General features: G+C 42.1%; 1 pseudogene; it reads left to right on the plus strand.

Annotated features, from left to right (window-relative positions):
• The first annotated feature begins 4,166 nt into the window (after positions 1-4,166).
• Positions 4,167-5,306, plus strand: LOC136527595 (ethylene-responsive transcription factor CRF1-like; annotated as a pseudogene).
• The last annotated feature ends 9,318 nt before the right edge of the window (positions 5,307-14,624 follow it).

Below are 14,624 nucleotides of genomic sequence, written 5' to 3' on the forward strand. Positions count from 1 at the left end.
ATTTGCAAGATTGTAAAAAATAATTAGACATGCATCACAATCCTCAACACTTATTATTTATAGTTCCAAAACAAAATGCTTCTATTTGATAAACTGTTAACATTTTTCTTAAAAAGAGTAAGTTCACCACCAAAGTATCTATAGAATTGGAAGAAACTAAATGTGTAAACAAAGATGTTAAGCTAATCCTAGTTAATCTCATAAGTGAAAGTTGTTGCTTAGTTTTTCATGTCACCTCGCATTACATGAGATCCACCTGGACCTAGATCTCACCTACAGTTGTATTTACAATGGTGATATCTAGAACTTTATTCTTATAGTGTTTTTTATTTTAGTTTTAAAAGAATGCACATAAGAAGAATATGCAAACTTTTTTTGGCTAATACATCTCCTACATGTTGGCATTGATCTATTAAATATTATATTTGTTTCAATAGAATGGTTGGGAGAGATGTAAGTTATTCTAGAAAATTTTTTGGCCACTCGTGTAAGAAAATGATAAACCATTAAGACTGCTGGTCACTAAAAGAACCTTGTACCACACAAGTCATCAACTAGAGAGGGGGCGAATAGGTGATCTACAAAATTTAAACAATACTTGGGAAAAACAATTAGTATTTGATGTTGAATTAGCTTTGCAACCAATTGAAGAACACAAGGGGATTAAATCACCTAGACTACACAAGAGCTAGAGCAAGAAGAAAACAAAAGAGTAAGCACAAGCTACCCGGGCTACTTTACTCTAAACAACTACAAAAGTAACATCTACACAAGCAAGGTGCCACTAACTAGGCTATATCCTACTTCCACTAAGGATTGAACTTGACAAGTTACCAAAGGTAGAAGATGATGATCTCTTGAAGTTTTCTTCGGACGCACCTACATACACAAGCTCATAATTTTAAGCAAACAACAAAAGCACAAGGAGGTGACGCCCAAATCAAACACAAACACAAAGAGCACATAGAGACAAGTGATTTATCTTAGGGTTTAACCAAACAACTAGGGTTTGCCTACGTCTATGGTGTTGAGGTGGTCACAAATATTGGCTTTTCAACCCTTGCTCTCCAAGTGACCACAAATATTGAGCTTGGTATTTTGATACCTTTGAGGTGACTAAAAACTGTTTGGAGCTCCATGAGCAACACCTAAGCCAACAAGGAGCTCAAGATGATCACATGCACTCAATCTCACTCCTAGGCTATGACTTCTCTTGGCCTTCTCTTTAACTCCACAGCTTAGCCTAGGTCTCTAATTGCCAAGGCATCCTAATAAAGCTGGTCAAAGAGTTATAAATAGAGACCACAATAAATATAGCCACATAGTCCAACCAAGATCCATTGACACTCTAGGTGCACCACTAGATCATCCAATGATGGCACATGGCCACGTTCTCTGAGCTAGCCATTGGAGTCCAATTGAAATTGTGATTTGTCTATCTACCTACATTGAAATGCCTAGAGCGTACACATAAATCATCAAGCTAAAATTTGTGCCAAGATGAACTTCACCTTCGTTGGACTGTTCGGTTACCATCTTCTCTTCTCTAGATCATCCATTGAGCCTTGAGTGAAGGACTTAGCCAAATTCTTCGATTGTTGATCGGTTACTTCGTTGGATTGTTCAATAATCCATGATAGCCTTTGGATCATATACTAGTTATAGTACAACTCCAACTCTAGGTTGGGTCTGCTATCACTGGATGCTCTGGTGATCTATTAAACATTTCATTGTTGTTCAATAATTCTACAACCACATCCTCTGAGATCCTGTGTTCATCCATATATCTAATAGTTTTTTACTAATTCATCCTATGGATTGATCCATTAATCTTGTTATTGTTTTCAATTCTAACTCATCCAATTTAATCTATTTGATTTAGGCTAGGTGCCTTAGAGTATAGAGTAGGCTTGAGCATTGGCCGACTAGGTTTGGCCTCACCGAAAAAAGCCCGATTATTTGGGGCCAAAATAATCTCGCCCATGACCATCCCACTAGGTGACTTAGGCCTGTTTTTTCAAACCGGGTCCTTGCGGGCCGCCTACGTAGTTTAAAATGTAAAACAACTAAACAATATTTCGGCCCAGGCTCGCTCCAAGAATTTTTTCTAGGCAGCAGCCAGAGGATCTATGCCCAGGCCAATCCACTAAGGTTCATCATGGGTGGGCAAAAAATCCAATTGGCTCGGGCCAGGCCGATGCGGGCTCAATTTGCTCAGGTTTATTATAGAAGGCCTAAATGTACTCTTCAAATGGTATCTATGTTTGATGTGGATCCTTTTGAGTACACTTAGACACTCTATAAACCTACCTAACTAATGAGCGCCAAAAAGTTGGCATACTTTGTTACAAACTCAATGTAAAGAGCTAATTGTTTTCATACATTAACGCTGACTTAGACATTTCCTATAAAAACCCAACAAATTCTCACATAGGTGTTGATTGCAAAAAGGTTCATGTGGAAGATCATATCTTGTATTGAATACAAACAAAATGTAGGAGAAATTGCAAGTTTGTGGTTGTAGCTCATGATATGCACATGAAGCTACCACAATGAAAGAATAAGAAATAATGTAATGCATTGTAGCACAACACATATGCAATGGAGCCGACTAGTGGTTCTTTGGTTATTGTTATCATACCCTAGTTTAAATATTCAATTTCTCACATGAAGAGGAATGGAAATTCATGTGAATACAACAAACTTCAAAACTCGATCCAGATTCAAATGTTCAAGATATGCACATTCATTTTCATGATTGAAAATTTTTAACGTTACGCGACAACTCACTAAAAAACATATACAGGTAAGTGAAAACAGAACAAGTGCTAGAAGTGGTACGAAGGATGAGCTGTGATTAGCTTGACGTAAGAAGTTTACAGCTGGTGATTTTTTTAATCTTTTGTTGTTACGCCGCTAGCTTGCCTACGTGCGTGTGCATAGATGTAGGTGAGTAGATCCAATTTAAGCCAACCACACGTGAGGTCTACATATCAATGACATAGGCGAACCGCCAGCGATGGGATACCTTGTCTTCAAAAATATCAAAAAACAGCTCTTACAAAAAGGCCAAAATTTATTCAAAGTGTTTAAGAAAAAGGTGGGCTTATATGTATGTACTTAATGTGATAGTTTAGAAAGCACGCAACACAAAATTCACATAAAATATGACTATTTTGATATATAGAATGATATTTTAATCATTAAATGTGAAGAAAATATCGTTAAGTTTTTCTTTGAAAAACAAGCCACTACTAAAACAACTTTCAACGATATAAAGAAATATTGGCTTTTACCAAGTTAGTTTAACATGAAAGTTCCGATACATTTCTTGCACAAAGAATATCATGCTCTTCACAAGCATCGCAATTCTTAACAGTTCTTATTGATAGATTCAAAATGAATCATTTTTTATTAAAAGTTTTATTTTTGAAAAAAAATCAAATTCAGACTTCAGCTTCATATGGGGGCAGTACACTACAAAAGTATCCGCAAAATTGGAAGAAAATAAATAAGCAAACAAAAATGTTGTGATGCAAAACAGTTATTGAGCCAAATTAATTTTACTAGCAAATGTTCCATGTCGCCTTGCAGCACATGAGATCCACCTGGACCCGCCAGATGTCATTTACTTAATTTATTATTTATTTTTCAAATAATTTAAAATGAACAAGCATTTTATAATAAGAAAAAAAGCAAACAAAATTTTCTGGCCCGTACATTTCTTACGTGTGGCGTAGATCTACTAAATATTAGATTTGTTTTTTCGAAAAAAAAAAACTGGGTTTGAAGTGTAAAGAGCGGCGCGTCTCACATTTTTCTTCCCAAATTTGTATCTGAAGGCGTTCAAACCAACATGAGGCAGATTTGCGAGCAAAAAAATATCTCGCATAAATGGCAATGCATTATTGAAGAGATAGCCTAGCTAAACAAATCGTTAATGATCGGGCTGTTTGCCAAATAAACCGCAGATCCTAAATTTTTGCCCAAAAAATCTCTTTACGTTCCCTCCCTCCCTCCCCCCATCTCTCAACGACCCGGCCAGGCCTCCCCTCTCTCTCTCTCTCTCTCTCTCTCTCTCTCACCACGCAACGATCTAGTATCGCCTCCTCTACTCCTCTCTCTATCCCCGCTTCGTTCGCCACAAGTCACTGAGGAGCGGAGCAATGGTGGAAGCAGCAGCTGTGGTCCACAAGGCGGCAGCGGCCGCGGCCGCGGCGGTGATGAGATCACAGCGGAAGATCAAGCAGGTAGTCTGCAGAGACGACCACGGTCCGCAAACTAGTTCGCGTCTTCTGCGACGACCGTGGACGCCACGGACTCCTCCGGCGATGAGGCTACTGCCGGTGACGGTGCTGGAAGCGCGGGGGGTGCGTAAGTTCCTCAAAGAGATCGTCTTGGAGGAGCATCGGCCGTGTTGCCATGTCACAGCGACCCCGGCGGCCGCCGGGAGGATCGCTGGCGGTGTCAAGAGGAAAGCGCCGGCGGTCCTGGCGCCGGGCGCGGTGGCGGAGCCGAGGTACAGGGGGCGTGCGGAGAAGGCCGTGGGGGAAGTACGCGGCGGAGATTCCGCGACCCGCACAAGGGCGAGCGGGTGTGGCTGGGCACCTTCGACACCGCCGAGGAGGCGGCCAGGAAGTACGACAGCGAGGCCCGCCGACTCCGCGGGCCATCGGCGACTACCAACTTCCCCGCAGCGCCAACGTCGCCTGATCTCGTTTCCGCCGTCGCCCCACTCCGTTCCTGCCGCGGGCGACGTCGTGGGCGAGCTCTCCTCCGCCGAAGAGTCCAGCGACGAGTCCCAGCTGGTGGTGGGCTCGCCGGTCTCCGTCCTCCGGGCAATGCCTGGCGAGACGGCGCCTCTGACGCTGAAACCCACCGACGCCGCCGATTCAACCGTCAAGAAAGACGCGCCGGGCGGCGGCCTTTTGTTGCCGTTCTCCGCCGACACGCTCCTGCCTGATCAGCTCGGCGAGGACGTGTTCTCCTTCACCCCTTTCGGCGATCCGGCCTTTGGCGGCGTCCGTTCGACGACTTGCCCAGTCCGCAGCTCATCGACTACCTCGCCGACGACCCCACGCTCGACCTCGACAGCCTCCCGATGTGGCCAGGAGGCGACGGCTGCCGGTTCAGCGACATCGGCGACGACGACCTCTTCTCCCTCCCCGCGCTCTGAATGATCGTCGTCGATCAGCGCGGCGGCCGCCGCCGAAAGTGTTGTCCTTTCCCTTGTATGTATGGAGCCAAATGCTATTCTTTTTTTCGTTATTAGATTAGAAATTCTCGGCGTCGACATCTCATCTCATTCTCATTCATTCAGTCTGCATTCCGTGTGTTAAGTAATTGATGAGTACATGTATTCAGTGTGTTAATGCATAAGGCGACTTGGATCTGATTCAGAATTTTAACCAGTTTGTACTTTGTATGCTTATTCGTTCGATCGTTCTGGATATTGACCGGCGTGGAGCTTTTTCGCTTTCCAATGCTCCGCTGCTCCTGCAGCTTACGAGGCGCCGCAAAAATGGCCAACGGCCCAACGCTTCGGCCTCCGGGACTTCAGGAGTTCGGTGGTCGGTGGTGCTTAGTGGCGCTCGAGATAGCTACGCTATACGCACAGGCTTCGAATTCAGAGCTTCGGAGCTTATCAAGTGAGACCTCCAAGCTACCCGAGTCTTAGTTTCAGGGGTCTGCCCGAATCTCCGAGCTCAAGTAGTTTCAGGGGTCTGCCCGAATCTCCGAGCTCAAGTTTGTGGGTTGTTTTGCTGTTCACAAGTCGCCAAGTAGTAGTTCACTTTTTTTATAGGGTCAGTGCTATGCTTTTCACTGGATGTCATACATATATGAGAATGCACCACTAGAGTGCTACGCTTTTCACTGGATGCCATACATATATGAGAATGCACTCCCCCTATTCGGGTGTATTTCTCTGCTAGGACGGGATTTTAACAGATAATTGCTATATTAACATATTTTTATACAAGATTGATGTTATCATATTCATATTTTGAAAGAAAAATATAAAATGATGTGAAAGTTCACTGGTCTGACAAGGCAACCCTCTGCTTTGAAATTACAAGGATTGTTTAGTTAGGAACCATGTTTTGACTTCGATTGACAATTGTTCTACCAATTCACGTTTCTGATACAAAGTCATAATGAGTAAGTATTTTTCAGTATGAATCTGATAACATCAATTTTATGTCAGATAAAATCAGGCAATATGGAACCGTTCTTACGTTGCATCAGTTACAAATTTCAAATTTAGGCGTGAGGAACATGATATACATCTCGACAAAATTTGGCAAGAGCATTATGATACAGGTCGCGACAAAATCCGCTAGTGCAGGATCCAACTCATGCCCAGCTCGTCATGAACACACGTCGGTTATTAAAGAACAAGGGCTCACAACACGCTTGCCGTTATCTCCCTAGAGAGTGCAATCGTTGCTTAAACCTCTGTGCCCATAGAAGCTAGTGTCTAGTTAATATGCATGTCTCGGGACATCGTTATTTTATTTTTGTTCCACTTATGAACACTAGGAAATAGGGGTGGATAAATGCATCTATTTCCCTTCTCTCTCTTCCCTCTCCTCTTCCTTCCTCCCTTTAGTTGAGCAGAAGGGGAGGATCAACAAGGCGGTAGGTGGCTCGAGCTTGACAACAACATGCCATCGTGACAATGGGTTTCACTTGTCGCACTAGAGTCATAGGCCACCAAGGGTGAAACCTTAGCTGCTTCCTTTTTTATAAAAAAGGGAATTGCTAATCAATAGGTGCCTGATTTTTTGTTCTTCTCAGCCAACACAGGTAAGCCATTGGATTTGGGTCGAATATATCACCTGTCTTCATCTTCCTTTGGTTGTCTTCCACACTTGATCAATTAGAACATGCACAATGTCCACTCTCCCACTTACTGCCCTCCTCAGGTCATCCTCCCGTGGTGCTACCACAAAGTAATCGAGCTCCCTCACCAAAACCTGGCCCAACCATCATCCCCCATCACTTGTGGCCGGTGGCAAGATGCCGCCTCACTGCTCCGCCCCTCACCAGCCACCTCCGGTCTGGCCTACCTCCCTCGATCAATTTATAAGCTTAAAGCACATCAGATTCCCCATCAACCCTTCCCCTAATCCAAAGAGGTCACTGGCAATGTGCAAATCAAATCACATATTTTTTTCAAAACCTCGGTAACTGAGGAGGTGTGTAAAAAAATTGTTGTGTTTGCTGCATGGCTGACTCTCAAGCTAGGTTGACCCGCCCATGAAAAGACCTAGGATAGCGCCTAGAGAGGGTGAATAAGCGTTTCTGAAAATTAACACCTTTAAATGCGGAAACAATTAGAAATGGGAGTTTCCAAAATGAAAACTCTAAATTAAGAGTAATACCACCCCTCACAAGTTAGCCACAGAGTAAACAAGGTATAAAGAATATATCTAGAAGCTACAACTCTGCAACACAAAGTTAGAACAGAGAATAAATATTTTTTAGCACAGGTAGGAAATACTGGACATGTCCGGTATGAATACCGGACGTGTCCGGTATACACGATTTCTGCAGAGCAGCCCCAAACTTGCTCCTTTCGGTTTCTATCTTCAAGCCAAACTGCAGGTACCTACTAGAGATGACAATATACACAGGGAACCTGCACAAGAGCTGGAGCAACACAAATATCAAAGGAAATGCGACTTGAGACACGATATTTATTTTACCGAAGTTCGGACTCGTTCGAGTCCTACTCTCCGTTGAGGGGGCTGTGGGCGACCCAACGAAGGTTAGCCCTAGAGGGTACCACGAAGGTCACTCTAGCCGGAGTCTCTTTCAACTCCTTTTCCTCCTTCCACTAGTTGATTCCGAGACGGCGGAATCAATCGTTACAAACTTTCCGAGGCACACCATAATCTCTCGGGTGCTCTCCGGCGACGCCTAACCGTCTAGGACCGAAGAGTCCAAGAGTAACAAATGTGAATCACGAGATTGACAATATGCACAAGTGCTCAAGTGGTTGAATTGTTTTTTTTTGAATTTCACTCAACCCATAATTTGATTTAGCAAATTTGATCAAACACTCACTAAGAGAGGGTTGTGAGAGTTGGCAAAGCTCAAAAACGTGCTAGAGGATCAGCAGAATCAGTAGCCTCCAAAGGTGGAGGCTTGGGGGGTATTTATAGCCCCATTGGAAAAACTAGTCGTTTTATAGCCGTTGCCATACCGGACGGTATGACTTACACTGCCCAACGGTAACTAAGTTACAGTGACAATGTGAGGCGTCGGAACTCCCGATGAATGTCGGAACTCCCGACCGTCGAAACTCCCAACTCACGTCGGAACTCCCGACCCTCAGCATATTTGAAAACCAGATAACTGAGTTGAAGCTTGTGAGGTGTCGGAACTCCCGACGCATGTCGGAACTTCCGACCGTCGGAACTCTCGACTCATGTCGGAACTTCCGACCCTCAAGGCATTTTGAAAACTAGTCGTTGACCTCTGGTCGTCCATAAATACCAGACACGTCCGGTATGACTAGGACAGTGAACCTCTGAGTCAGTTAAGCGTGAAACGTCGAAACTCCCGACCGTCAGAACTTCCGACCCACATCGGAACTCCTGACGAACCAACCCGAGAACAATAAGAATTTTATCATGGCTGGGCACATATCGGCCACGTCCAGTATTGCTAGACCAGCAAAAAACAGACTAGCTCCTTTGTCTCTCAAACACTCAAAACTCACATGGGTTGGCTTGAGCACTTATGAAACATTATCTATCAATATGATGCATCCCTCTTAATAGTACGACATTTCTATTAACTCAAATTTAAAAGTATAACGAATTTAAACCTTTTGAGTTGATCTCTTTCAACTGAAGCTGTGTATTCCAATCTTCATCAAGTGAGGGTGCCAACATGTGATATTGATCTTTTCACTTGAGCATAGACATCTTGAGCACGTGACTTGATTTTATTCATCAATTTTGAATAATCCCAAATGTATCAAGTCACTTCCATCAAATACACCAATAATGATTTGATCCTCCACATTAACATGGCCATCATAGCTTGATTAGTACCTCAACTAAATGCAAGTACTTCCTTCTTCACCCTAGCTAGGTTCTTCGGCCGCCAAGCCGTCGCTTGCCCTTCACCCTTGCTCAGTACCTCGAAGCCTTTCCTTGCTATCTTCACCATCTCAAGCCATCAAGTCACATCTTGTGTTGAATCAACCATTCATTTGTATTGTTATCTTTTTTATTTCAATTTAGCAAGCTTCAAATATGAGACCATTCTATATGCAATCCCTCATGTCTCATTAATTAATTCTTACGAGCTTGCTTTCACATAGAACATGGAAATCCCACAATAAATAAGCCTTTGCATGAATTCCATTTGCATTGTTGTCTTGTGCTTGAACTAGATTGTTTTATATAACAACATATCATTTTGGCTTTCATTAAGTACCCATGAGATAACCTATTACCTGTCCACACTTAGCAAACGGGTTAGACCTTTAATCACGTTGTCATTCAATCATCCAAAACCCACTAAAGGGCTAGATGCACTTTCAGCCCAGCATCCAAATAAAGCCTCAAGCAAGTACATGCCATTTCTCGAGTCAGGTATTGAATCAGGGACTTAGTTTCAGCAGTCTGTCTAAATCTCCAAGGTCAAGCTTGTGGGTAGTTTTATTATTCACAAGTCACTAAGTAATTCAGTTTTTCATATGGCCACTAGAGTGCTACGCCTTTCACTAGATGTGATACATATGAGAATGTACTCCCTCCATTCGGGTGTATTTCTCTGCTAGGACATGATTTAACCGATAATTACTACATTAATATATTTTTGTACAAAATTGATGTTATCATATTCATATTGAAAAATTTATATTCATGCGCAAGTTCAGTGATCTGACAAGTTACCCTCTTTTTTGAAAATACAAGGAGTATTTTGTTAGGACCATGCTTTAATTGACAATTGCTCTGCCAATTCACTTTTATGTTACAAAGTCATAAAGTAAGTATTTTTCAACATGAATCTGATAACATCAATTTTGTTATCGAATATGAAGCAACTAGGGTTTCACCTTGGTGACCTATGCCTCAGGTGCGTGGATCTGTTCATTTATAGGTGAAACTCACTATCACTATGCATGTATGGTGATGTTTACACCAAAATTTGGAAAGAAGAACATAGGAATTCGAAGCTTCCAAGATTGCATCATCAAGGAATCGATTGCATAAGGATCGATATCAGCTGATTCAGATGCGGCACTGAAATCGGCTCTCTTCGAATAACATTAGTAGATAACGTCAATAAGCCACGGTTGGCGTCGGGAAAGACATGTCGGACTCTGCAAAAGGGAAAGATTAGGGTCCAAGTTATCCTAAGTTAGGAATATTTTCTCTTATACCAAACATTGTAATAAGTCGTACTTGAGTAGGATTCATGCTTAGGTTCCGGTTATAATTACTGGACCCTAGCTATTGTAAAAAGACATCCAATCAATCAATACCAATTATTTTTTTGGCTTTACGCCAACCCTTAGGAGTAGGAGTAGTGTAGATCTTGGCGAGTTCTTCAATAAGCAGGGCTGCATTAGTCTGGTCGACCTCCGGCTTGTCTATAAGTACCGTCATGGCTTATGCTTCTGTTTGTAAGGCTACATCGGTCCGGCCGACCTCTTGCGAGCTCTAGTATAAACTAGTTATCGATCCTTATCTAGTTCAAGTACGGCTGCATCGGTTAAGTTCAACCTCCACTGCTCGAATTAGATTAAGGTCAAGTTATTGGCTCTAACCAAGGGTGGCATCTTTCGGGTAGATTCATTAAGTTACCGATCTTGCTGATGTTCTTATTATCATTAGTTTTAGCAACATCAACCTGCCCGATCGAGATCGATCTAGATCGATCTCACATCCTTTTAGTCCATCGTTTATTTTGTTACATTGCGACGGTTCTTACTTTAAACGACGGATTATGTTTCATCGGCTATTCTAATTCGATCCTGATCGTGCATAGTACGCGGTTAGGGCATGTCTGATCTTGAGAAGGTTTACTAACTAGTTGAATCTGGTATATAGCTCGCTATTATGGATGTATCAATCTGGTCGATCCCCACTGTTAGTACTTTAGATCGGAGGATGCTAGCTGGTAGATTTGCTTTCGACCAGGCATGACCCTGGCTGTTTGCTATGCCTGCATCGGCTAAATAGCCGATTCGCCTGTACTTTAATGCTTACAGTGTGTCTTCATGAGTATGATAAATGTGAAAAGATCTATTTATTTTAAATGTTTGATTTTTCATCTTATCATGGCTGCATCAATCTGGTCGAACCCCACTGTTAAGGATAACATATTAGGTTTGATGAGTTTATAGATCTATCTAGGTTAAATAGTCGATTGTTCACATGCTGTAATCCCTTTTCTACCTAAGTCGGCTATTTTAGCCGATTTGCCAGTGCTTCCACACGTGTAGCATGTCTTTCAGAAAACCTGTCAATGTATAGATGGTTTTATGGATTCTTCTGTTTTAGTTTGTTATCATCATCATAGCTGCCATCGTTCCTGTCGAACCTCACTGTTGATGGAACAGATTAGATTCAGAGCGTTTGTAGATCCATTTATACTAGACAGTCGATTTGTTCACATGTTATATCCTTTCTCGTTAAACTCATCGGCTCGATGCTTTACTCTGTTAATATCCACCTAGCTGATGATTTCACTTATATCTTGGTGTGTTATACTTGTTATCATAAAATCAATCACGACTGCAAACATCACAGTCCTTAACAGTCGATTTCTTCGCGTATCGGTTATTTAGTCAATTTTCCCGTATGGCTGCTCCCGAAGCGGCACACTTGGAACTATCTAGGCAAAATCGACATGTTCCACCTAAAATTACTGATAAACTTTCTCTCCTTGTCAATTGCAGGTCAAATTCACTGGCATGCCATCGGGAATTTATAGGATCGACTGGTCCTGCGTTGAAGCTAGGCAGATCTCCAGCCTTGCTCTATCAAGCAGATCCTTCTAGCTTGCTATGTGCTAGACGCATTGACACATTTTTGTGCTGACACATGTTCTGGCATGCCCGATGGGATCCCACAATCGTTATGACAATTTACAACAACCGTGACATCCTCATGGTGCCTTATGAAGACTTACCTAATGAGGATAAAGATGTCATCAGTAAAGCTATAGAAGAATTTAAATACAAGTGTTTGTTATCCTACACCAAGACATATGACAATAAAGTTGTTCAGAAATATCCGCTACCAAGAGTTTTGATGCATGGGCAATCAGATACAGGCGAAGCTGAGGATAGGCGTTTCTTCGTGGATGCTGTAAACAAATCTATTCATGATGCCATTTTGAACCATAATACAGTTTTCTTGAACACATTCCACAATACCATGAAGGAGGTGTTTCATGGATATCCGATTAATCAGGTTGGACTAGCTTACTACAACATCCCATATCCGTCGACTTAGGGGACTAATCAAGCTGGTACTAGCCATCAAGAAGCAGCACTAACTGGTAATGATGATGTTTGGGCAATTCAAAGCTCATCCGAGCAAGTTCAGGGTACTACTACTAATCAGATGCAGTATAATCCTAGATCGTCAGCGCAGCATGTGCAATAGCCGATGGGACAAGTTTAGAATCAAATGGTTAATTTTGGCACAGCAGGCCAAATACCGTCATCGGCTTAAAAAATAGCGCCATCAATTCAAAGGATTCGTAGAGATACAGATCCCAGCATCTATAACCAGAGACTTCAAGCAGCAAACCAGCAAAGGACCCAATAGATAGAGATTCTGCAAGGATATCATTATGGCACAGATTACAATACCCTTCATATGATTCCAAATCCGGGGTATCAAGGTTTTTGAAATTTTAATCCGCAGATGGGTCAACAATTGCAGAGAAATCTAGGTTCAAGTGCTGATGAGTTGTTGCTCAAAGTGACCGAGGTGATGAAGAATCAGTTTGGTTTGAAGGCAAAAGGGAAGACCTTTTCGTACAAATATCCATATCCAGAGTGGTATGATTTGGTTGCTCTTCCTACAAATTGCAGGCTCCTAGAGTTTGCTGAGTTCACTGGCCAAGATAGCACAAGCACAATAGAACATGTTAGTTGGTATCTTACACAGTTGTTCGAAGCATCCATTGAAGGGGCCCATCGAGTTTGTTTCTTCTCCTTGTCCCTGTCAGAACCAACCTTCTTTTGGTTTTCATCATTACCAGTCAATTTCATTGCCAATTGGGCTAATCTAGAGAAGAAGTTTCATACATATTTTTATACTAGGATAGGAGAAAAGAAAATTACTGATTTGACGACCATAAGGCAGAGAACTAATGAATTGGGCACCGAGTTTCTTTAGAGGTTCCGAGAGACCAGAAATTTGTGCTTCTCATTGAACTTGACTAATGATCAGCTAGCTGCTTTGACCGTTCAAGGAATGTTGCCAACGTGGAGAGAGAAGCTGCTTGGGTAAGAGTTTGATAATTTAAGTCAGTTGGCTCAATGAGTGGCAGCACTTAGTAGCCAATTCTAGAATATGCGTAGAGATATCTGATACCAAAAGAGCGCCGTGATTGCTGAAACCTATAATCCATATTTAGTTGATGACGGCAATGAGTACGACAAAGAAGAAGAGATTATTGCAGCCGAATGGAATTGGGATAAGAAAACAGTAATGGTGCCAAATCCTTGGGGAAAAAGAGTTGAAGAGAGCTATGATTTCAACGTCACAAAATTGGACAAGCTCTTCGATTTCTTGCTTGAGAGGGGACATATCAAGTTGCCCGCCAATCATGTTATGTTGCCTCCTGATCAGTTAAAGAATAAGAAGTTCTACAAGTTTCATAACGATACTTCTCATTCTACTAATGAATACAGAGTTTTCTAGCAAGAAATACAGAGGGCTATTCAACAAGGGAAGCTCAAATTCGATACACCTCAAAAGATGAAAGTCGATGATAATCCTTTTTCAAGAAATCAGAACATGGTAGATGCTAGATTGCTCAAAGGGAAGACTAAAGTCCTAACATCAACTAGGGTCAAATAAAGCCGGGACCATCGACCCAAAGATGCAAATATCGGCTGATGAATATAGAGAGATTAGAAGGCGTCGTGACCAACAGAAGAGTCGATATGAGCAGGGAGATACGTTAAGGGATGGGGCAATAAGGCTGCGTGTTACATCTCAAATTTTGTTGAATAAATGGCAACGATAGAAAGAAAAGGATTATCAGCGTTGGTTAGAAGAGAAAGAATACCAACGTCAATAGGAGAAAGAGAGGTATGAAAGAAAGCAAGCTGAATCATATTAGGATTGTCATTTCTTCAGACATTGTTGGAATAAAAGTTTGAAATTGCCTACTAGAAATAATTGCCCAGAGTATAGTGAGCAATATTGGGAGTTTAGGCAATCTCAAGCCAACCGTCGATCTATTCATGCTCAAGATAAGTATCATCATAATAATATGGATCGGCGCTTAAAAAATAGAAGTATTCATGATTGGCTTGGGCAGCGAGTTGTTGATCAAAATTGGGCTGATCATGAAGAAGATAATGAGGAAGAGTATGTTTGATAGGAAGGGCAATGGTGTCCAGGAGGTTTGAC

This window comes from Miscanthus floridulus, chromosome 19, assembly GCF_019320115.1.
Source record: "Miscanthus floridulus cultivar M001 chromosome 19, ASM1932011v1, whole genome shotgun sequence".
Lineage (NCBI taxonomy): Eukaryota > Viridiplantae > Streptophyta > Magnoliopsida > Poales > Poaceae > Miscanthus > Miscanthus floridulus.